General features: G+C 41.5%; 1 long non-coding RNA gene across 2 annotated transcripts in view; it reads right to left on the reverse strand.

The window, feature by feature from the left end:
• Nucleotides 1-7,369: 7,369 nt before the first annotated feature.
• The window catches only part of LOC143435102 (uncharacterized), a 50,819-nt gene continuing 32,727 nt past the window's right edge, over nt 7,370-25,461 (reverse strand). Inside the window, exons 5-7 of one of the 2 annotated variants that reach the window (XR_013105103.1) lie at nt 10,438-10,529; nt 8,085-8,187; nt 7,370-7,565 (exon numbers count right to left, since the gene is read on the reverse strand). This is a non-coding gene — a long non-coding RNA (uncharacterized LOC143435102). The remainder of the gene's footprint in view (nt 7,566-8,084; nt 8,188-10,437; nt 10,530-25,461) is intronic. The other variant, XR_013105102.1, reaches the window with a different exon arrangement.

Consider the following 25,461-nt stretch of genomic DNA (forward strand, 5'->3'; position numbering starts at 1 on the left):
TCTGACACCATTTTGATTGATTGACTGGCTACTGACTGATTGATTGGTTGGTTGCTATTGATACTATTTTGATTGAAGCGCAGAACTACATTCAGATTTGCTCATATTTCATTACTGTAAGGCATTAATTATACTGCCTGTGGGAGCGGGTTGGCTGAGCCTCACATGTGAGCAGCTTTTCTAATCATTTCCTCAAGGGATGGCTGACCCCAGTACAGAAACCCAACAGGAAGAGGCACAGGAAGTGAAGCGTACGCTTGATATTTTGCTAGCAAGATGGACAGATCAGTTAGGGCGGAATGCAAAACCACTGGCTTAAGTTGACTCCGCTACTTTTTCTTATAGCAGGAACAATAAGATCTGAGCACGACCCTGTCGGCTTAAGGTCTGGAAGCTCTCCTGAGTCTTTCAGCAATCCTTACTCATGCCGCCTTAAAATATCCACAGCACTTCCTGGACTGGTCTTGGCTGTCATCTATACAGTTCCCAACCCACCCCTACTCATCCAAATGGCCTTTGGAATGCACATTTTGGAATCATAAGTTCAGAACACAGAAAGAATTGCTGGACTGAGGGACAGCCTGAATTTTAGCCAAAGTCATCATGGAAGCCAGCCGTAGTTCCAACTTACAGCAACAGCATCAGCTAGAACAATAAATCTGATGGCATCCACAGTCAACACTTACAGAATGGCCTCTTGGAGGTCCCTAATGATCCTTGACTTCTGCTCTCCATGCTCCATACAGTGCAGAGCTGATTTATATTTCTCAGGGAAGGCTTGCTGGGAGGGCAGCCGGCTGCAAGTCATAGGATCACTTAAACACTTCTCTGGAGAGATCCGTATGGTGATGAACCAAAGCCTCCAGCTGAAATCCAGCATCGACTTGCCCACCATTTTAGAATCAGATCCTCTCAGTCCCCAAGTCTTCGGGTGAGTGCTGCTTCCCAAGTATCCTTGAACTTGAACCACTCCATTTTCCCCAATTCCAAGGCCTTCTGAAACCATGTGACAGATGATATCTCTAATAGATGAAGGCCACCAATTTTAAATCCCTAACTCTATATATCATCTCAATTGATTCTGGGATCAACTTCCATAGACAAGCTCAGAAGCTCACAGTCTCATGGTCACATTGCCCACACTAGTCAGGACTAGTCATGTTCCCTGGCCATCTGATTTCTAGTTTGAGATATGTTCTACTGTGGTTCTCCACTACAATAATGGGGTATAAGGAAAGGGACCCCAGTCCTCATTTCATTACCTGCCCAGATTAATGGACCACTGTCTAAATACTAATTTGCAGCCATGTTAACACCAGTTTTAAATGCTCACTGGGATCAAAGATATTCACCTTATTGCCAGGGTCATGCCAAGGTCAGGAGGCATATTTCCTGGTTTGGGTGAGGGAAATATATTTGTTTTCTTCAGCTATTAGATTCTTCATCCCTTTGTAAATGTTCATGGTCTTTAAGAAACCAAGATTCTGAAGTGAGTGGAATATGCTACTCTGCCCTAGGTCCCCTCTTTACAGATCACATGGGCACCTTGAAGCCTACCATCCTACTAAAAGATAACTCAGGAAGTGCTCTCTCCTGATTGCCCCATATACCCACCTGTAGCTCATATTTTACTATCAACATCAGAGTTTGAAAACTCTCCCTATTTCCCCCCCCCCACCATCCCTCAGGTTCCCTTAATAAGAATCAGCTATAGAAATCAGGAACATGATACATTTTATAGCAAATTCTTGATAAATTTTATAGCAAATTCTTATTTAACTTCTCTGTGCCCATTTTCTCTTCTATAAAATGGTAATATTACTTGCTATATAAGAATATGTGTGTATGTGTGTGGGAAATCTATGTTTATACATCAGCACAGAGCCAGACACACAGGAATACCTAATAAATGTGAGCCGTGGATAAAAACCAATCACACAAAGAAAATACATATGGAGAACAGCCATCATTCACCGAGAAGGAATATACCTACGGCTTTCCATCGCTTGGCAGTAGAGCATTCAACAGTATCACCCGCCCTATCGGCCACGTATTGAGAGATTAGGCTAAGAAGATAAAAGGAGCACTATAGAGAAACGGACAGCAGGTAGACAAAGCCACCAACACAGGACCAAGAAAACGCTAAGCAGACAATGTGTGCATTTAACTCTCTTATACAGCAGAGAGGGCTTTAACCTTCCCACTGCCCTGGTAAAGAAACTACACACCTGCTCAGTGAGGATAAGGGGATACACTCATGGTCAGCAGAATCATGGTCTACTTCTTTGTCAATCTATTACCAGAGCTCCTTCCCAAGCCCTCTGGTCCTTATGACACGGAGGGCCCTGAGATTTTCCCACTCACTGTCTTTTGGCCATTGCATTAATTACAATCCGCAAAGGCTGCTCTGTTAACTACGTCCTGCCTGACATCTCAATGCTTAGACTGCAAGGCCACTTGAATCCCGATAGTGGGATGCTCTCTTTTAGTTTTTTGGGGTGATTGGTAATCAAGCTTTCAAGGACTCGAATGATCATCTAGAGGACTCTTATTTATTTATTTAAAAAAAGAGTTGTGAAAGAAGTTGGAAGAGGAGTAAGAAGAGAAAGAATGCAAAGCAAGGCAAAAAGGCTTAGCAGGGAAGAATCTGATTTCTCATATTCTCTCTTGTTCGATGTGAGCCGCACCATAGCTCACCCCTCACTTACCTCAGTAATTCTTCTGCTCAGGAGAACAGCTGAAGGGCGCAAGGCTGAGTGGACAAACATATCTGTGGATAGCGACCAGGTCTTCTTGCCAAGTAATTTGGGGCAGGTGAGTTAGCCACACGCAAAATGAAGTTAATAAAACTGTCCCTGCTGTTGTCCCAGGGAACTCTGTGGATCCATGAATTATTAAAAAATAAATTGCCTGGAGATAACAGGTTAGTTAAATGGAAGCCATTGTGACTCGTTTGGAACTCTTTCTGGGAGGAGAAAGGAAAAAGGGTGAAGGAGGAAAAAAAGCCCGCTAGAGGCTGTGATATGAGTGGACTCATTCCCACTCTCTGCAGCATCAGAAACAGGGCTTTGGCTTTGGTTTCCAAGAAAGCTTTCCACAGAATGAGGGTCCCTGACAGGCTATAGAGGGGGTATTGAAATAATGGTGCCTTGGGTTGAGTAAAAACAATCTCCCTGTTTGGCTGCAAGTAATTAGTTTAGGGTTGCTAGACTGTTCCGTGTATGTGACCCAGATGACAGTTCAGCTCACGTGGGTGAAGAAACCAAGATGGAGGTATGACTTGCCTTGAGAGACTCTGCCACTTCATTAAAGCCTCCCTCTGTTCCCTGCTGCTCTACACCAGTGGTTCTTCAAACACCATTCCCAGGAAATGCGCTAGATAGACAAAAGCCTGGAATTGCCTGCAGACTTTGAAATCAGAAACTCTGAGATGGGAACTGGCAATCTGTTACTAAGGAGATTCGAGTGCTGTTCTAAGCACAGGGCTTGTGCAGGGAGAGCTTGAATGTCCACACAAGGCACCCAAGATCTTGCCGATGTTCATGATTTGATTCCGGAAGTCCAGGTGGTCTGATGGTCCAAGCTTGGTCCTATCCATCAAGGTCCCACAATGTGCTCATGCCCTGTGCTTGGAATCACTCCAAGTGGCACCAATCAGTGTAGACTTCTTCTTCTCCTCCTCCTCCTCCTCCTCCTCCTCCTCCTCCTCCTCCTGTTCCTCCTGTTCCTCCTTCTTCTTCTCTCTCTCTCTCTCTTGCTCTCTCTCTCTCTCTTGCTCTCTCTGTTTCTTTTCTTCTTTTATAAAAGGTGGTTTGAACAATGGCTATCTACCCTTCCAACTTAAATTAAGTTCTTTTGTTTGCTTGTTTGTTGTTGCTGTGGTTTTCCTATGAGCATTCATACCTACCTAGAAAAACATCCATTTTTGTGCATTCTCCTAATGATCTTGAGTACCAGTGAATCAGCCAACCCAGTAAGATAAAAAGTGAGGGGGAACTGGAGGAATTAAGAAAGGTAGACAAACTATGTCGAAGTGGAAGAGGGCTGAGGAGTAGGGAGGCAGTTTGAGGATTCAAGGAAAAATTTCACTCATAAGAGGTGTCAAGAACATTTAAAAAACACAAAAACAAAAACAAAAAAACAACCACCACCACCCAAAACCCAGATTACTGGTGTGTAGGTTATCTGTCTTTCAACGAAGCCCTGCAAACTGTAGAGTTTTGATGCCTGTTCATAGACCTGTGAGTCGTATGCTGCGGTATGGGTATATTCCCGCATATTATGGTGTATGTGTTTATTCGGCTTATTTGGGAAGGCTGACCATACAGTGACCAGAGTGAGTCCTTGTAGAAGTGAGGCAGGGAGGTCAAAGCCAAGAAAGCAGAAGCTATAGTCATGCAAAGTGCTCTACAAAGCAAGGATGCAAGGGCTCTAGAAGATGGAAAAAGCAAAGCAGACCCCACCCCCAACCTCCTGGGAGAGGGAGTGCAGTTCAACCAACTTGCTCTTAGGCTGTAGCACCAGATGACAGATTTGTGGTGTTTCCATTTGCTGCCGCAGAAACAGGAAGCACATACGGTGGTGAGCAGCAGGCTGCTTCCTGTGCCCATAAAGTGAGTAAGCAGGGTGTTGCCTTTGACATGTGACAATGTTCACAGCTCTGTTCCTATCTCTGGCCCTCATGGCCGAAACATTTTGAGTGGCAATTTTCAATTCTCACCTTCTCTCTGCCTTGGGTTCTCGTTTCCAGGCTGAACCAGTGAGTGACGCCTCATTTCTAATGACTTTGAAGCCCGTTATACCCCACTTCTGTATCTGTCTGTTTCTGTCTTTCTCGGTGTCTGTCTGTTTGTCTCTGTCTCTCTCTATCTCTCTGTCTCTGTCCCTCTGCCTGTCTCATGCTGTCTCTCTGTCTCTGTCCCTCTGTCTCTGTCTGTTTCTATCTCTGTCTCTCTCTTTCTCTGTGTCCCTCTGTCTGTCTCTCTGTCTCTCATCTAAACAACTTCAAAGCCGGAGGCCCTCATTTCTTTTCTCAGAAGCAATCCACAACCTCACCTCAGCCTCCTACAGGATCATCATCATCACTTAAAAACAAAGAAACCAGAAAGACCAAACACAAGTGACTCAAGTGACTCACAGAGGTCACCGGGTGAACAGTCAAGCCTTTGCCATCCTTCCCAGGACTTTAGCTGCCCTGGATGCCATAGTCTCCACAGACTCCATGCTGCTTCATCTCTGAGCTTGACAAGTTGGTTCTCCTGTCCAAATTCAGATATTCCTCCAACCTTTCCAAACATTGGTTAAGCTTAAAAATTCCCAACCTCTTGCTCGCTTACAGAAGACCTATGGAATCACCCACTAGCTTGTGGTAGTCCATTTGGATGGCTCTAACCAAACACCACAGAATGAGCAACATGGAAAACACCAAAGTTTTACTCACAAATCTGGAAGCTACAAGGCCAAGATCAAAGCGAAGGCAGGTCTGGTGTTTGAAAAATTCTCTCTCTCTCCTACACAGTGCCTGCTCTCAGTCTTGGTGGGCTAGAACTGGAAAAAGAGCTTCCATGAGCTTCTTTTACAAATCCCTGCCCATTCACAAGTGTGGGCCCTAAGGACCTAATTGCCCCCTTACCGATCGATGATTCCACCTCTTAATACTGCCACAGCGGGGATTCAAATTCAGTGTGAACTTGGGAGTGATGCAAGCATTTAGACTATATTCATTTACATCAGAGGTAAGTAGACAAAAAAAATTGTGAGCCAGGCTAAGTGATTGCAAAGGGGTGGAACGGGAGAAAGACTGGAAGGTTCTAAGACAAAGGAGAGAACACAGGTACACTCCAGTGGTCAGTTCAGGATATAGTTTTCTGAATGTGGTGACATTTTGGGGACATCAGTAAACTTTTTCCAAAAGGTAGTGAGTCAGAGAAACTGGGCTCCAGTTAGCTGGGGTTCAGTGGCTCCCAGGAGGACTGGGGTGCAGGCCTGGAAAGTGTTCATGCTGAGTGAGTCAGCAGAGGCTAGTTACTCCTAATAGAAACCCTGTAGGCGACCTTCTCCAGGAGAAACAAAATCATATTCCAGCTGTATCAACTAGGCTGGTTTTTAGCCAATTACACCTAGCATGAGCTGGTACCAATGAGCAATTTTGATTCAGCAGCAGTGAGGACAACCCAAGTGGTTGCAGCCTGTCTTCTGACTGGAATAGTCATTTTCCTCATCCAGATGAGGCGGGGGAAGAACTGCAGGAAACCCTGCCATTTTCAGCCTCCTGGCCCCTCGCCCAAAGACAAAAAGAGGCCCACATCAAGGCCTGCGCTGTGAGGAGAAAATCTCACTGCCCTTCTTTTTCCACATACACGGCTAAAAAGAGGATTTGCTCTGTTAGAGACCTAAAAAGTACTGGTGCAACACATCTGTTTTTAATAAGAACATTAATTAGACACATCAGTCTTACCTCCCTTAAACACACACACACACGCACACGCACACGCGCACAGCATTCTTCATTTCTTCTCAGCATCTTCATAAGCAGCATCACCACTCACTCGGTGCCCTTTAGTGATCACAAAGCCAGGATGAAACATCAGGTTCTTGCTAGGACACCTCTTCCCATGCAGTAGTCACGAAGCTCTGTTTACTCTCCCTGCTTCCTTTTATTTTTTTTCCTTACCAAAGTAATACACAGACATAATTATAAAAGTGAGACACTAATGCCCAAGAGCCAGGCTTATAACTAAGGGCTTACAAGACGTGCTCACTTAACTGGGCACCAATTAGCCATTTTGATTAGCAGGACTCATGAGCTGAGTCCTGTCCTTGTCACTCTCCTGTGCTGACGTCATGCAGACCAGGAGAAACTCCCTAAGCTCCCAGAGCATTTCAAATGTGAACTCTTGTTTAGTTTTATTTGGAGTCAACACACTTAACATTATGGCATTCTGCTTCAAGAAAGTTTATAATAAAACATTAGAGTTTAGACTCTGGAAAAATAAAACTAACAACTACCAAGTACACACACACACACACACACCACTCACTGTTCCAGTCTTTAGAGGCATTCACTTTCAGTTCTTCAATGTGCATCTTTGTGTATTTACTATATAGTTCTAAAGAATTTCCAGTATTTATATCTCTTGCTTTGCAGTTTTAGTATAATCTGGTATATATTATTGTAGATGAACACTTTAACTCTCATATTATTTCAATATTGTAATCTTAAGTTGGGTCAAATATGTATTTAGTGCTTCCCTGATGGCAACTCATTTTAGTATCTTGCATAACTTAATGTTTAGTTTTTCATGAAGTTAATCATTATTAATGTTTTATTTGATCAAGTTAGAGATCTATATAACCTTTCATTGGCTATATATAATCACTGTTAACCTTTTCTCATCTTCAAACTCATTAGGGACTGTTGAGTCTCAGTAGATTTTTTTCTGAAACCCCATGTGTGGCTCCACTCTGGGCTGCTTCTTCTTCATGCTTGTTGCACAGCTGCTCTTTGGGGACTTCCCTGCGTCATCAGCCTGGGATTTCCCTTCACCTCCTTCCTGTGTGAGTGCCTGTTTCCAAAAAAAAAAAAAAAAAAAAAAAATCTGTCTTCCTCTTCCATAGTTTATCTCCTATTTTGGTCAGTACATCCTACAATAGTTTCCTGAAAAAAAAAAGGAGATGGGAAAGTCTAATTTTCTGATCAGGAAGAATGAATGGGGGTGGATCCAGGGAAACTCAGTAAGTTTCATGTAGCTGTCAATCATACCCTATTTCATCCTTTCCAGACTCCTAAGGTCTTTGTCTCTTCTTATTGCTTTTCTGCATGTGTGCTATGTCAGGGTTTTGTTTGGCTTTTAGTTTCATGAAAGACATTGTTGATGCTTTTAATGATTGTTATTAGAAGAGGGACTTCTAAGTTTTTAGTTTTTAACTGCCATTACTCTGCAGTTACTAAGTACTTTGAATCTCTTTTCTGGGTCTCCACAGTTTTGGAATCAGATTCATTTAGATTTCAAGAAGATAAATATTCTTGACTCAACACTAGCTATAAAGGTAAGCTCATCACTACTTTTCTGGTTAATTGGTACCTGAAAGGCCTGATATCGAGGTCATTTTCTGGTCTCAGTGCTCAGGCTGCCTCTTGTCTGGCAGCAATCCCACTTGGATCTTGGTAGGATGTTTTTCCTCAGTCTGTGGGTAGAAGGAAATCAAGCTCTCAAGCACCTAGCGATTATCTAGGGAGCTTTTATTTAAAAAGAGGAGCTGGGAAAGAAGTTGAAAGAAGAGGAGGAAGAAGAGGAAGAGAAGAAAGAGAAGAAGATCTGGAAGAGATGGCGAGGGAAAAAAAGGACTTCTAGGGTTTCTAGATTCATGGTATCGTAAAATTCAAAGCTTTAAAAGTATTCAGGCAAGTGTTCCTCAGACATACCTGATGGCTACACTGGACAGTTTTACAAAACTCAGATCGAGGCTGTGGGGCCTCTCCTTACCATCCTGCCATTCTTCCTCTTTGCTCTGCTTTCTAATTGATGAAGAAGCTTGTGTTACGGTTGAGTGGCATTGTGGTATACTTATGAAATACTATGTGTCAGTCTTGTTCTGTAATCATGTTATCATTTGTTCTTAGATATCATTTATCATTTCTAAGTTGAGGCTTGACTCCAGTTCCTCATATCCCCATGAAGGCTTGAGGATTTTCAAAAACCCTGATTAATGAATACTAAGTGCATAAGGTAGGTGCCATGACAACTGTGATTATATAGACAGGGGAACTCATGGGTAGAAAGCTAGAAAATCTACTCAGATCTAGTAACCTGCTCTGGAAATGTTTCAGTTAGAGAGGGCTGATGACCCTTTTAACAGTGACACAGGGCACAAAGCAAGCACAGATCTAAGCAGACTTGAAATTTCCAATACTTTTGACTGCTTAGCTCTCTGACCACCATGGAGGGGCTCCTGGGTGAGGTAGTGGTCCAATGGCTTGAACCAATGCTGCAGGCATTAGCGTGGAGACTATTTGAGTACCCAAGCAGCACACAGGCTTGAAACTGGGACAGTATGGCTCAATACTCCCAATACAAATACCTTCATCTTAACTTTAGCTAAAGGAGACTAACGAGTAAAGCCTCCCAAGAACAAGGTTGTCAGTCCCTACACAGTAGTGGAAATAGTGATGTCATCATCATCACCACCACCATCACTATAATCATTGTCATCATCATCACCATCACCACATCATCACCATCATCATCCTCATCACCATCACAACCACCACCACCATCATCAATCATCTTTTCCACCACCATCCTCATAGCAGGTCAGAACCTAGTCTCAGAATCATGATTATGCTAACAAGAAGACTAATCCTCTGAGGGAGTAAAATAATCTTTCTGTTCTTCTTCTTGCCCATCTGCAAACCAAAGATAGTAATGATATATCTATTTAACTAAGGATGAAGAGAGCTGATACACGGTAGCACCACAGTATCTGAGTGTTTGACAAATGTTGGTTGTTATTACTAAAACTGTCTTTCCTCATTCACATCTTGGGTTCATGGAATTTTGCACACAAGCAAAAAATATGAATAACAGTGTCAAATTTTATTTTTTGTTTGTTCTCCATTTTAACCAACTGCTGGGTGTTTTTCCTCTCTAAAAATAGAACTATCTTGATTTAGAATAAAACAAAACATCAAGTCAACCTTCTTTAAAATCATCACCGTGGCCCGAGGAATCCCTCCTGACCTTCAGTATCTTACTCTGTCTATATTACTTGCTATTTACTGAACAAGAGGCCACATACTCAGTGTCTTTTAGATAAGTCCTCCTACCCCCTAGTCCTCATCTAGGTTGCAAGAACCTTAAGCATATTGAAGAGATACTTTCAAAGTTTTCTTCTAAATATCTCTAGCATAAGAAGGTGTCAAATGCTGCTTTGTGAGGAGTAGTAATGGTCTCTGTAAGAGTATTCTTTTTAATACAATATACCAGTGTGTGTGAAGGAGTATGCTTGTGTTCACATTTGTATGTGTGTGTGCACATGTGTGTGAATGCATGTATACAAATATGCCTATTTATGTGGAAGCTATAAATACGGACCAGGTGTCATCCATCCCCTATTGTTCTCCACCTTATTTTTTATGACAGGTCTTTTGTTGCACCTGGAGCTCACCAATACAGTTAGACTGGCCAGCTAGCAAATTTTGGGGTTCCCCCTGTCTCGGTCTCACCAGCATTAGGATTACAGTGCCACAGCCAGCTTTTTACATGGGTGCTGGGCATCCAAACTCAGGCTTTTCTGCATTCATAGCAAGCACTTTCCCACCTGAGCCTTTTCCCTAGCCCTAACATTGTTTTTATTAAGACCTTTCTAGCACTCCAGGCTAAGCCTTGGGTCTTTTCCCTTACTACGAGCACCAGAAAACTCCTTGGGATCAGTTACCTTGTTTAAGTAGTCCTCTCATGTTAGACTGACTCCACAGAAGACTTTCTTTTCAGCTCCTTTCCCCTGATCAGACTCCAGACACTTGATCCCTGTTGAAAGGCAGAACCAGATATTTACAGTACATATTCTTTTATTCAACCATCCTAGTTGGATGGGAAAGACTTAGGTGGGTCTTTCCAACTGTCTGCATTTCTCTGGTCATGCCCTACTTCCTACTTGAGGGTTTCCTTCACTGAAGCCTGAAATCCTTTCTTCCTTCATTTGCTGTAGAAACCATGTCCTCTCCATCATGTGTTGTTTATGCTGACAATTATACTTTTATCTAAAGACTTGGTTTGTAACTGTGGCATTTGAATGCCTATTCTGTGCCTCTCTCTCAGTGGATCCATCATACTGGTGGGTACCACATATGAAGATTCAAGCACTCACAGATTAAACATATTTTTAAAAAGAAATGTGTCCATATTGAACAAGAGCAGTAAATAACACAGCGTGACAACTTCTGACTTATATCACATTGTATGAGTTTAGTGATCTGGGGAGGGTTCAAAGGTTCAGAAGGAATGAAAGGCTATACACAATTATGATAGTATTTTTATAAGAACGTGGACATCTATGGCTTGTGTTATCAAGAGGGTCCTGGAACCAATCAACCCCCAAAGGATATTGAGGTCCTGTGATTAGCACAGAATATTAGGGGAATGGCACAGAGAAAAAGGTTAGTCACCTAAGGCTAGGAAGTGCTGGGGGTGTTGACTCAGTGTCTGTGTGCTTACCCACTGTGCCTTGTCCCACACACAACAGACAAGACACACTAGGTCATGCAGTGACTTCTTTCCCATCCTTCTCCAGCCCAGTCCTTCCTATACTTCCTTCTCTAGGAGAAGCAGACTGGAGAAAATGATCAAACATCTTCATTACTTTGACCTCCTTTGGAGGAAAAGAATTCTAAAAATAGTTGAAACTGTTATTTTAAGCCTGTATCCCATCACTATGCTTTGTGATTCCACTGGAGGTTTTTTGTGGCTAGAACCTGCAGATATACCGCCCGTTGCAAAGTTATTATTTTGATATCTGAAGGTTGGGGATGTTTCTGTTTGAAACATTGTCTATTTACATTCTTTTGCCCAAAATAGTCTGAAGTGCCAGTATTATGTCTTCATGTTTCTCATAGATTTAATGATGTTACATCAATAGCCACAAGTCCCTTTGAAGTATTTTGGCCCTTTGCAGATTCCAGGAAAATATATTATGATAATGACTAAGGTCACATTTATGAAGTGATACCATGATACTTTCCCCAGTAGGAGAAAAAAGATAGTTTATAGGATGGAGTTGTTCATGACACAGTGGGATAACCCGCCCTCCTAAAAGCAATGGTTCTCACACTCTGTTCTCAAAACACCCTCATTACAATCCCATAACTCAGCACAGCACTCTACTTTTATCCTGTCCCCAGAAGACAGCCATGCCCCTAGTCAAGGCCATTCCTGTGGCCATGCAGAACCCAGGACATATTACACTATGTTCCTTTTGTCCTCTCCCACACACAATGTTATTTTTGTGATAAAGCCTAGTTACATTAAATAATACCAAGAACAATCTGCAGCAGAAATAAGTCATAGAAACTCATTTTGACAGTGTAAAATGAACAGAGGGCATTTCATCCCCAGTCATTGTTATCCCCGGTTCCAATGACCATTGTCTTATGCTCATGAACTACCATGAAGCCAAGAAAAGTATAAAGAGTGAATCATTTGCTTGACCATTATTTATTTTTGTTACATTTAATGGTGTGTGTGTGTGTGTGTATGTGTGTGTGTGTGTGTGTGTGTGTGTGTGTTCATGTAGTGGTCAAAAGACAGCTTGTGGGAGTAGATTCTCTGCTTCTACCATATAGGTCCTGAGGATCAAAGCTAGGTCCTCAGGCTTGGTGGCAAGTGCCTTAACCCACCATGCCATCTTGCTGACCCATCTTAGGGCATTTGTAAGAGAATAAAACTCATTAAAAATTACACTATTCCATTGATGGGCTCTTAAAAGTCGGGATGTCAGAACGCTGGCACTTCATCTGGCCATTGCTTAGGAATGATTTTATTTCCCTTTGAAAATGCCATTAGAACCAGATACTATAATTATGAAATAAGCTGAGGCACACTGAGAAAGAGCCCTCTTAGAAGACAGATGATGCCCCTGTACAGGAGATCAAACTGCATCTTATATCCAATTCAGTATCTTCCTTAAACCATTAAATCCAAAGCAGGTGGAACAATGGGATTAGCCTGCTAAGTGACCATCTGATATCTCACCCAGTTCTTTCACTAAACTGCTAAACTCACTTCTAAGCCAAAGACCTCTCCCACGTAAATCTATGAAAGTAAAAAATTTCCTTTATTCTGAGTATTATATTTCCTATCCCAATTTTCCCCTCAGTGAGTGGCTGATGATACTAAACAATTTTTCACCTAAATCTATCTTAGCATATCTATGGAACCTGCAAAGAATATTATTTTAAACAGCCCTCATTAACTGCGAACAATTAAATTGTCATAACCATGTACAACCCAATCACAGGCAAGTAAAGTAGGGGATCACTTTGCCTGCTCCAAGGACATACAGGCAAATGATCCTTAGCACATTTTTAAACCTCAAATTATCATTAAGCTAACAATTTCACTTTTTGCAAAATATGACTTGTTACCTTCTTTCTCTTTTTACTTCAAAATAAACATTTTCTCAAAAAGATGAATATTTCCACCCTCTCACAATTGTCAAAGAATGCGCTTTGGGTTTTAAAGAAATTACAAGAATCAACTCTAAAGGGGAAAATACCCAAATGAACATCTGTCATATATGACAGGGCCTTAATTATAGGACCAGCCAACCTTTCTCCACGAACAGAGGCAGCTCTTCTTTTAGCACACAACTTAGAGAACATTGCTTTAAATCCCTCCCTATTCTGCTGTGGGACCTTCTAGCCTTCCTCTCACTTATCAGGACCATAAAACTTCCAAAGTCGAACCATGGAAGGGAACAAACCCAGAACCTGACCTGAAAGGCAGAGTCATTGCCTCCATTCCCTTGCAGTAGGAGTGAACCTGAGCTCTCTGGGATCCATCTTGTTAGTGGTTGTTCCAAAAATAAAGAACAGATCTGACTCCAAAAAAGACCTTCAAAATCAAAGAAGGGACAGAGAGTTCCACTGCAGATGTACTGCCTGGAGAACTCGCAGATATGAGCCTGAAGAAAAAGGTATGTTTCAACTATTGGGTTGTTCTAGTAACCAATTGGGAAACTAATGGCTCCTCTGAAGATGCTTACATCCTAATCCCTAGACTTGTAAATTACCACATAGCAAAGGAGAAATGTATTTACAGATGGAAGAAAGACAGCAACATAGGAAGATGAACTGAGAATGCCCAGTGTAATCATACAAGTTGCCAAAAATAAACAAGGGAAACAAAACAAGAGTTAGAGAGATCTAACAATGGGAGCAGAGTCAGCATGGTACCAAACTCTTGCCTTTGACAATGGAGGTGGGAGGCCAAGAGATGTGAACTGCCTGTGGCTGGTAGAAAGGACCAGAAAGGGTGAAGACTCTATGTAGACACCAGCTTGACTTCTCCATGTTCGATGACTAATGTTGGTGTCGCCTTCAGCAATGGCGTCTTGATGTCAGTTTGTAGAGAACAACCTACAGCTTTGGCAACAGCTTTGGTTGTTTGAGGATTCTCATGGGACTCTTTTGACCAACATCTCAATTAGATGTAACTAATCCTGATACTAGAAGTTTCATTTAGTGACAAGAGATAGCCACTTGAGGCTCTGTCTCCCTTGTTATTTGTGATTTCATTCAGAATAACTTTATATATGTATATATTTATTTGTTGGGAAAATTTTAATTACTGCTTCCATTTCATCTGGGTCTTTTTAAGTTGCTTATTTAGTCTTGATTTGGCTTTGATAAGTGGTATATATTGAGAAAATTATTTTTTCTTCCTTCTTTTGTTTTTTGTTTTTGAGAGAAGGTTTCTCTTTTTAGCTTTGGCTGTCCTGAAGCTTACTCTGAAGACCAGGATGGCCTCAAACTCACAGAGACCTACCTGCCTCTGCCTAAAAGGTATGTGACACCACTAACCAGTTCAAAATTATCTACTTTTTAAAAATTTTCTAATCTGGTTAAGTAAAGGTTTTTCTGGATTTCCTCTGTGTTGGTTGTTACACACACACACACCCCTACCTTCTCACACACCTTTTAACTCTAACAGTATTAATTTACATATTCTTTCTCCACTTTTTAGTTAATTTGGCTAAGGGTTTGTCAATTTTATTGATTTTGTCCAAAGAAATAACTTTGCTAAATTAATTATTCATATTATTTTCTTGTTGTTTCTATTTTATTGCTTTCATCCCTGAGTTTGATTTTTTTTTTTTGCCTACTTCTTCTGGGCACGATTTCTTCTTTTTGTTCTGGTGGTGTCGGGTATGACCAGTATGAGGTCTCTCCAGTTGTTTTAGGTAGGCACTTAGGCACTTTGTTGCTCGTTAGAGCCACCTTCATTTGTTTCATAAGTTTGGGTGTGTTGTGTATTTACTTTTATTCAGTTCTAGAAAGTCTTTAATTTCTATCTTTACCAATTTTTAATTCAGTTGAGTTTAATTAGTAGTGAGTTGTTCAGTTTTCATAAATCTGTAAACTTTCTGTTGTGTTGATATCCAGCTTTAATCCATGATGTAAGGCTAATTCAGTTTTCTTGTATCCGGTAAGATTTGTTGTGTGTTCGAGGATGTGGTTGATTTTAGAAACAATTCCATAAGATGCTGAGAAAGTACAGGAAGGTACTTTGCATGCTACCAAAAGGGAAATGTAAGCACCAAGCCAACCACAAATTGTTTGACTTACAATGGTGTCCTGACTGCAACTCCGTTAGAGCAATTTGAGTACAAAGCTGGTGGGAGCAACCAACCAATATCTGACTTAACTTAAGGCCCACTTCACAAGATAGAACCCATACCCAGCACTTCTTAGCAGACCAAGAACCTAAGACTAGATAGCTCAAAGACCTAGAGTAAAATTCAATACAACTGTTCTAAAACAACAACAATATGGCAATAAAAAGACTCCTAGTGATATTCTGCTATACTCATAGACTGAAGCCTTGGTCAAAGAAGCTTTCTCCTGCAGCATATGGGAGCAATACAAGAACCAGAGCCAGACATTATTCAGAGAGTGAAAACCTTGTAACACGCAGCCCTAAACAGGATGTCTCCATCAAATCTCTTCTCTCGGGGTTCAGGGAACTCTGAGGAAGAGGAGGCAGAAAGAGTTTTAAGAGCAAGAGGCGATGGTGGACACCAAGAAAACAAGAGTCAATAAATCACCATGATCAGTGCTCATGTGAACTCACAGAGCCTGAGGCAGCACGCACAGGGCCTACATGGGCTTGCACCAGATCTTCTGAGTATATATTAGTATATATATATTATATTTAGCATTTTTATAGGATTCCTAAGTGTGGGAACATGTGGGTCTCTGTTTCTTGTGTCTTCTCTTGGGCACTTTTCTTTCTGTTGTTTTGTTCAATTCTGATGTGTTAGTTTCTATTTTATATATTATATTACATTAATTATATTATATTTATTATATTCCCTTAGAAGCCTATTTGTTTTGTAATGAGAGACAGAAAGGGAATGGATCCAGGATGAAAGGGAAGTGGAAAAAAACTGGAAGAGAAAACCATAATCAGGATATATTATGTGAGAAAAAAGTCTATTTTCAATAAAGGAAAATTTTCTAGTTAAGAAAAATAAAATGAGCAGAAATGGAATTCTTTCCCAGAGCTTCAAAAGAATATATGGACACTAATATCTTGACATTAGCCTAGAAAGAACTGAGCCAGAATTTGAAGCTGCAGAACTATAGAATAATAATATATGTCATCTAAACTACTAAAGTTATGGTTATGAGTTATGACACTAATAGAAAATAAGTGTATTTTCTTAGCCCACCAAAGAAGTAGATCATATGCAAGGTAGTTATTGTAGAAATGTAATACAGCAATTAAAAATGAATGAGCTAAGTTGAAAGATAAAATATAGTTATCAGAGGCCAGGGGCACGAGGGTGACAGGACGCTCCTGTTATCAGGTGCAGAGTCTGTGTTTAGGGGACGTAATCATTTTAGAAACAGTGTTAATGGGCATCATATGTGATGGCTAGTCTTGGCTGTCAACTTGATTACATATGGAATTAACTAAAATCCAAAAGTGGAAGGCACATCAATTACAGGCTTTGGGGTTTTTTTTTTTTTTTTTGGTGGGGGGAGTGTTTTTGTTTGTTTTTGTTTTGTTTGTTTGCTTGTTTTGGCTTAAATTGAAGTAGGAGGATTCACTTCTGCTCCAGTTCTTGAGGTGGGAAGACACACACCTTTAATCTCAGCCACACCTTCTTCTGGAAGCCTATGGAAGGACTTGGAGGAAGGAAGCTTGTGCTCTTTGACAGCTTGCCCTTACCTTGCTAACTCATCTATTCCTTCACTGGCATTGGAGCTTACATTTTTAGGATTCCAGGGTTTACTGAGGACCAGCTGAGACACCCAGTCTCATGAACTGAGAAACTTCTGAATTCTTGTACTTTCTGTTCATAGCCAGCCATTGCTAAATTAGTTGGACTGTAGCCTGCAAGTTATCTCATTAAATCCCATTCAGCGTGTGCATGTGTGTGCGTTGGGTGGTGGGGGAACCTAGGATTGTGGGGTATTACTGTAATAGACATGATCATGTTGTTTTTGGAGAGGATTATGGAAGGATTTTGGAACTCTGGGGTCATGCAGAGAAGCCAAGGCTTGGCATCATAAAAGAGCCCAGGAGAGGCTACTGGTGAAAGTGCAGCCCAGTAACAGCAGCAGCATAAGATCCCGGCATTTTGTAAATGCTAGTACCATGGGGATGACCAAGAACAGCAGCAGCTGTGGCATCTGCCAAAGCATAGAAAACAAGCTGTTTGTGGGCAAAGGCCAGAGCTGAAGAAGTAACCCAACCCCCTTGGAGGAGCCCAGAAGATCTTGAGTGAATCTCAGATAGAAGACATTACTTTGATCTGATTTTGACTGTATTTCTCTCTTGAGGAAGGGCTTATTTAACTCTATTTTCAATTTTACAGGAGTCCACAGCTGAGAGACTGGATTTAAAAAGAGATTTTAGGTTTTAAAAGGAGAGTTTGGATTTGTAAAGAGGTTGAATTTTAAAATCTTTGGATTTGCAAATACTGGAAACTTTAAGTTTGTAAAATATTTTATATCATGCTGTTATTAATGTGTGCTCTTGGAGATGAAAAAGACGGGAAAGGCTGTAGCTAAACAGTGCCATGTTTTTGTGGGTCAAGCTGACAAGGTGTCAATTGTGCTGGATAGTTTTATGTCAACTTGACACAAGCTAGAGTTATCTGAAAGGAGGAAACCTCAATTGTCTCCATTAAGATCTGGCTCTAATGCATTTTCTGAATTAGTGACATAGTGGGTGGGGCCTCCCATGTCAGTCTTCAATCAAGGTGTCCTCTCACAGACATGGCCACAAACCAATCTGACTGAGGAGGCAATTCATCAGTTGAACTTCCTTCTATCCAAGTGACTTCAGGTTGTGTCAAGTTGACCATGAAAAGTAATCAGGACAAAGAACGAAGTTTTAACCAAACTGTGCACTTCACCTGCAAGTGCCTAGTGGCTACTTGTTTTTTCTTCCCTTTCTTTCCTGTCCCATTGCGCCTTCTTTCCTTTCTTTATTTGCCCCAGGGAAAAGCAGTGGAGGAGGGGCTGCTCTCAATTTCCACCTTCCGGCACTCCGAGGTGGAGCACGGGGACGATGTGGACTCCCATGCCTATCCCGCAAGCAAGAGATCGCACTGCCATATATGGAGCTTCTCAGATCACAGTACACATTAGGAACACAAGGAGATAGGAATAAAAGTAGCCTTCAAGAGGCTCAAGGAAGGACCCAGGGTTCCCTTGCTCTATTGAGATCGTTGGTGTTTCTGGCCCTTTGGGCGCATCATCCATACCTTGCCTAGGCATCTTCCAAAGGGAATGATGAATAGGTGTATACCAGGGTAGGAGCAGAACGAGGAAGAAATAGAAGAAGCCTGAAGTTTTAATAGTATCCTTCTCCTGTACTCCTCATTGCACACAGTCAGCCACCCATTAGTCACAGCAAACACCCAGTGTGGCTCTCAACCTGTTTTTAATCACTTCTGTGAAACTTATTTTACATACTCATGAATAAATGGAAACATGGTGTTAGGCTCTACATCAGAGGGGACAACTGCCATTTGCAATATATTTAGAGTAATAAACCCATGTTGTCAGGAAAGAATGGAAAATATAAAGAGTATTGTATTGGGTATCATTTTTATTAGCATTTCTGTAACAATTAACTGCCATTCACTACAGGAATTATTAAAACAATCTGTCTCATTCCTGTTCTTTGAAATGAGGCATAATGGGAGAATTGTCGAATGGCCTCCTAACCCAAAGCAGGCCCAGAGAAATAGCTTGGCAGCTGGCTTGTGAGCTCCCAGGAAACACTAACCTGATGTCTTCTCTGTCTCACCCCTAAATTAACTGTGCTATGGTCTGAAGTGCTTGGTCATTTTCCCCACAAGGATCTAATGTATAGGGTGACAGATTCCACCTCATGATAAGGAAGGACTCCTACACTATGGCTGCTATAACAACCCTAGAATGTAGGTGATGCCATCCTCACTGCTGTGCACATAAAAAAAAGCTATGGGGGAAAGATGCTTAAGGACTGTGTCCAGAATCACATAGCTGGTGTCACATAAGGTATACCAACCCCACAACAACAGAATAAACTGTACTTCAGTTTGAGTTCTCTCAAAGTTGGAGGCTATAGCTTGAAGTAAACGCTATTATTTGAGAGGTAGCTGCAGGCCACTGAGTGCGGGAGGGAGAGCGGTGTTAGACAGAAAAGAAAAATTAAGCAGTTCATGGGCAGATGTGGAAATATTCAAAGTATCCAGCAGCTGTTGTGGGACAACATCGGTTCTCAGTGATGCTTGCCTGGTCTGCAACTGATGATATCAGCATAGCCAAGGTGATATGACATGGGGCAGGGTCGCAGTTGCATTTGGGGTAGACTGTTTCTCAGCAAGGGTGAAGACTTTAAGTGGCCAGCACTGCAGGAAATAGTTGAATATATAGGCTAGATAATTCTAGAATTCTCTATGTAGATATTCACATGGGTTTTCACAATTTGCCAACCAGTAAGTGTGTTATGTTAACATTATGGTCATCAATAATAATGGCGAAAGTTGAAAGCCAGTATGATGGTACACACTATAATCCCAGCCCTTAAGAGGCTGGGTCAAGAATGTTAAATTCAAGGCCATCATAGGCTTCATAGCCCAATCACCTCCCCGTAAATGAGGAAGGAGAGGAGGGGCAGAGGGAGAAAAATCACTTAAGGAAATTCCTCCTCAATAGCAGTACGTAAACAAGCCTGTAGTTAGTAATATTTTACATGGATAGCTAATCCTTTTAGAACATATTTCAGCTTTGGTCTGTTGAGTAAGGAAATTGAGAAAAGACTTTCAGCCACAAATACACATTCACACAGGGAAGTTCATGTCAATTAAGACATTCTGCATTCACCAGATGTCTTTCCTACAGAGCTTGCTGAATTTCCAAGTTAGTACCCAGAAGGACACTGGGGTAGAGACTTAATTTTGTCCACCAACTCACAGTTGTGATGAAAACTGAAAAGATTCGGAGGCATCCCCCTGCAGACCACTGCTAAGTTTGGAGGTTACGTTTGGTCAGTACAGGATCCCTGAGAAAACATGTGTAAGCAAGCATTTGCACAGATTGATGAGTCAGCTCAGGCCAGATCTAAATGTGGTTCAGCTCTCCAGGGGTGTTGGTCAGAATTTGGCATCATTGGTTAAAGCATGTTAGTGGTTTGACTACCAGTGAACCTGCATGTTGGTATAATTCCATAGCCACAGACACTAACCTCTTTCCAAGAAATGGACTCCTAGGGGACCCCCTCTCTGGCTTCCACTGGGAACAAATGAGAAGCTGTGGGTGAATCTGTACACAGTCATCATGTCTGCAGGGAAAAACCCACAAAAAATGCCCACTCCCAGAGGCCAAAACTCATGTTTAGGGGAATGCAAGGAGGCAAGTAAATGCCTAGAAAGAGTTTTATAGTAAGATGAAGGCGATGCCATTTTCCCTGTATTACTTATTTCTTCAAATCATGATATGGATCAGTATTCACTGAAGTTGTTTAATCTGTGATCACAGGTGAACATTTGCCATTTAATAATTGGCGGATACAAAAGAAGAACATTCCAGAGTCCTGGCTTTTAATAAAGCTTCACTTCCAAGGAAATGAGTAAGAAGGACGAAATTACATTCAATAAGGAAACTGCCTATAGAATATGGAGAACATACCTTCTCTAAGGGCAACATTGAATTGAGAGCTCTGACACATAGGAGCTTGCTATGTATGAGAAAGGGTTTTTGAGAAGAAAAAGGATATTTCTAGAATGCCGTATGAGTCAGTCAGAAAAGAGAGTCATGATTGTAAGTATGTTTACTATTCCAGAGGGCAGAACATCCTTCAAGTTAGCTTATGCAAAACAGAAATTTCTTTCCAACATTAAGAGAGAGGAAGGGTCAAGCAGCCCTTTTACCAAAGATTTCTATGGGACCAGCAGGATTCTTTATTTTCTGGCTACACATCTGAAAGGTTTCATGTTTGCATGGGTCCTGTTCTCTTTGTAGCAAGTTGACAAATTAATTTTCAAGCTTGAAATGCCATTACCATATGCAACACACACACATGCAGAGAGAGAGAGAAAGAGAGAGAGAGAGAGAGAGAGAGAGAGAGAGAGAGAGAGAGAGAGAAGTTTATTTTCTAGATATCTATGAAAAGTCTCAGAAAACTCCTTTGGGGATAATATGTTAGGATCAGTTGGTTAATGCTGTTAACCACTAATTAATCTCAGATTCAAGACTTGACATTTCAGTGTAATTCTTGCATATAGTACATGACCAGTGGATGCCATTGGCTATCTGAGGCCTAGAATACCATTTGGAAGTCACATCATCTAGGACAGACCATTGTCTTTACTGCTACAGCCAGGCTGGGGGCTTTTCACTGCTTCAGTTCAGGACTGACCAATAATGCATTTGTGCTTGTACAAGCATTCTTTGACACCCTGCCTCATCCGATTCATGTTGTATTGGGCAGAATTAACCACAGGACCCTTCTGAACTGCAAGTTGACAAGGGATGTAGGCAAGAGCTAGAATGTTTGATGAGCATCACTGACCCTGCCAACTTGACTGAGGTCATATGTAACCTTTAGGTAAGCACTATGTCCAAAGAAAGACATGTATGTTTTAGTTCCTGGTCCTAGGTTCTATACCATCCCTATGGCTGTCAAAGGAGCTCAACTTATGTACGTCAGAGATAACAACAACCACAAGGCCAAGCCTAGGACTGATATTCTGCCCAGAATATGCTAAGCAATCAGAAGTTTAAGGCTTCAGAACCAACTGTTCAGCCATGTTTTTCTCAGAGTGAAATTTCCATCCAAGCTGGAACTGACTGAATGGGTGATCATTAAGAACACACAGCATCTGTCACCTGAAAGGAAAAGAACACTGGGATCTCCAGAAGCCAACTCAGACCACATACCTGGAAAGGCTGCCAAGGGAAGTTGATCATGAGCATTTATCAATGACCAGGAGACAGTTCAATGGGCGAGACTGCCTCCATATAGCATGTGACCAGGCCTGTTTCAGCAAAGGTCCTATTCGAGCTCTTCCTCATGGAAAAGTGATAATGTCTGCAAGATGCAAATTAATGGCATATCATACTGTTGACTATTACAATAGGACCTGTGTATATTATATGTCACATGCATAATGAAGAATTTATGTGAGAGGTGACATAAAGGTTCCAATTGCAGATTTTGAGCTGAAGTTAGGTAGGCTCTGCAGTGAGACCCACATACTCTTCGGATTCTTTGTGAGTAGTAAAGAAAAGAAGAATCAGAGGCATGACAGCAAGAAATGAACGAACTCTGGCCTTGCTGGCTGTGAAGATGAGGAGTGTTGGGAATGAGAGCAAGACTATGAAGCTGAAAAAAAAAAAAATAAGTGAAGGGTCTTCCTTAGAGCTTCTTGAAAATTCCAAAGTGGCTCCTCAAAATTAGCCCAAGGATACCTCTCATCTCTAAAACTGTAAAGTGGTTGATTGTGTATTGTGTTTAGCTATTGAGTTTAATTGATCATAGCAACAGTAAAAAACTAATGTTGAGATTGACATACCCTAGGAAAAGCATAGGACCCAGATAGGACCAAGCCCCTTAGGAAAAATAATGAGTTGTAGATGCTTCTAGGCTGCCTTCTGGGCATGAAAAGGCCACTAGATAAACAGGAACATCAGATGCCATAGTTCCTGTGATAAATAAGTAGGCCAAGAGCAAAGGGGTGCTAGAAACCTTGGTGTTCCCTTGGCCTACCGCGTCCTTCCCAGGATCGAGGTGCTCTATTATCTGACTGCCCTTATGACTTTAAATATAGATATTAAAGTAGAACACAGTAAACCAAAGCCAAACAGAAACAAACAACTGGGTATTTTCTCAGCAGGACAAGTTGGGTGGGGCACTGAAAAAACTGGAACTCTGTACGCCAAGAATTCAGGGCCAAACCCGCAGACCTAGTTAATGAGCCTACACTGAACAGCACAGACACAGCCTGGACTTGAGAAAGGTAATTTTGCTAATGAGTTGACCCTGGGTGTGCCCTATAGTGTAGTCACACCGGAGGTGGTTATGAAACAGTGTTCTTTTACAGGTAACTCAGAAGCTTGCACACGTACAGAGAAAGCTGAAGGTTTTTTAATGTCTTCAGCCACCTTATCTGCCAAGAAGAAACACTATCGGGAAACGCTTTCCTCTTTGGAAATAAATCCCTCCTTCTGAGTTGGTCCCAACATGCAGGCAGAATACAAATTGGGCCCAAGGAATGAGGCTTCCATGGCTGGTACTGGGCCTCCAACACGTCACAGCTCTGAGCAGCATAGTAAGTGAAACACTGTGGTCCTTGTGCAGAGACTCATAGGCTTCCTGCTGGGAGCTAATGGTCCCAGTCTTGTTCTGAGGAGAGCATGTGTTCGCATTAAGATTGAACTTCAGTGGCAGCACATATACCAGTTATCAGCAGCTAAGTCCTGTGGAGCAGATAAGCCATTCCAACATCTGAATCACATCAGCACCCTTGCTAACAACTCCTAGAGAGGGACTCAGCCTCCTTACAGAGGCCTGAAGGTACCCAGCATCCCTTCAAGGAACAGCTCTGCTTTAGGACAGCTGAAGTGGGGAGCTGCTGACACACACTAAGTACCCACAGCTTCTGGTTTGTGGGTATGAGAAAGCTTCCGGACACCCAGGCATTAGTTACCAGACTTGTGGAGTTTGTCAAGTTGGTGCATGAAGTAAAGGAGGCTCACCATCTAGGGAACATTTAAAAATATGTGCCTGCTCTGCCTCTATTATTTAGTTTAGTCTCCACAGTAACACTACCTGCTCTGCCTCTATTATCTAGCTTAGTCTCCACAGTAACACTATGAGGTTTATACTGTTATTCTTAATTCTAAACTCAGGAACAGAAGCAATGTCATCCTGGTAACATTAACTTGTCCAGTTGTACTGCTATTAACTAGCAGCATCTGGCGTGTTCATGATGTCTCTGCTCATCATATTTGTTATATACTAAAGTATCCTTTTCCAAAGGCCCTACTCAATTTACCGATTTTCTTTATCATTTAGACTTATCTTTGCTTCTCTGGTACATAGTTCCTATGCTTCTAAATATAATGAAAGATCAGATTTGATTCTAATAATTGAATATGTACTTTTTTTTCTTGTGCTGGGGATTGAACTCAGGGCCTTGTTCAAGGTAGGCAAATGGGGTGCTATGCTACTGTCTTATATCCTTATATCCTCAATATAGATTTTCATAGAGCAATAAAAAAATGAGTGGAAAATTCTAACATAGTTGGGTGATTCAAGCTCTGAGTTTAGCTTCAGAAGGAGGAGTTATTTGTAAACTATAAAAAAAATCTGAATTTGGAAACCTTTGACACTATGATATTTAAGTGAAGAATAGAATGCCTGTCTTATGCTTTGGGAATGTTCTAAGGATCGAGTTGGTCAATAGATGCAGAACTGTTTTCTTGTCATTTGTGAGCTCATAGTCACAGAAATAAGCATAGACCTATGTGCATTCTGAATCAGTTTTGGACTCATAAAGACCAGAAGTTTAGGCCTTTCATAATTCAGTTCATCTTCAGAGATCACTAACCTTGGAAATGAGTTCCAGAGTTTTAACACCAGCCACCATTTGTTAAAAGCCCCCCCCCCCCATACAGTGTTTCTAATCTTCATGTCTCTCTCTTGTAAGCACATATTATTCTGCACAAATGAATTTTGAGAAACTGAGGCAAAGATGTTAAGTACCTTGGTTAAGTGGGTAACAGAAAGAAGACAAGAAGCCAGGATATCAAATTCAAACTCGGTTCAGAGCCTTGAATCTGGTAGGAGCAAAATGCGAAATAAAATGTTATAGCTACATTAATCTGTTTGTAAACTTACTAATTTCTATAGAGTAATTGATGACCCCCTGGGCCTGTCCTCCAAAATTTGCACCTTAATTATTCTTATATTAAATGCTGTCTTCCTTTCTGCTCTGTCCTCTCCACCCCCCCCCCCAAGGATGTGAATAAAGAGACCAATGTCACATACAGAATGACATTATCAGCTCCTGCCAAAATCAACATATCCACGAGGTAGTCTGAGCTTGTGTTTCCACTGACCCTTGTCCTGCGAGCTCTGACAAGGGGCTACCTATCCTCCACAGAGGTCAGGATAGAGTGCAGAGCAAAGGGCAGATTTTGCAGCAGAAAGGGACATATTTGACTCCATTAATAAATTC

The sequence above is a fragment of the Arvicanthis niloticus genome, chromosome 19, assembly GCF_011762505.2.
Source record: "Arvicanthis niloticus isolate mArvNil1 chromosome 19, mArvNil1.pat.X, whole genome shotgun sequence".
In the NCBI taxonomy this organism is placed as follows: domain Eukaryota; kingdom Metazoa; phylum Chordata; class Mammalia; order Rodentia; family Muridae; genus Arvicanthis; species Arvicanthis niloticus.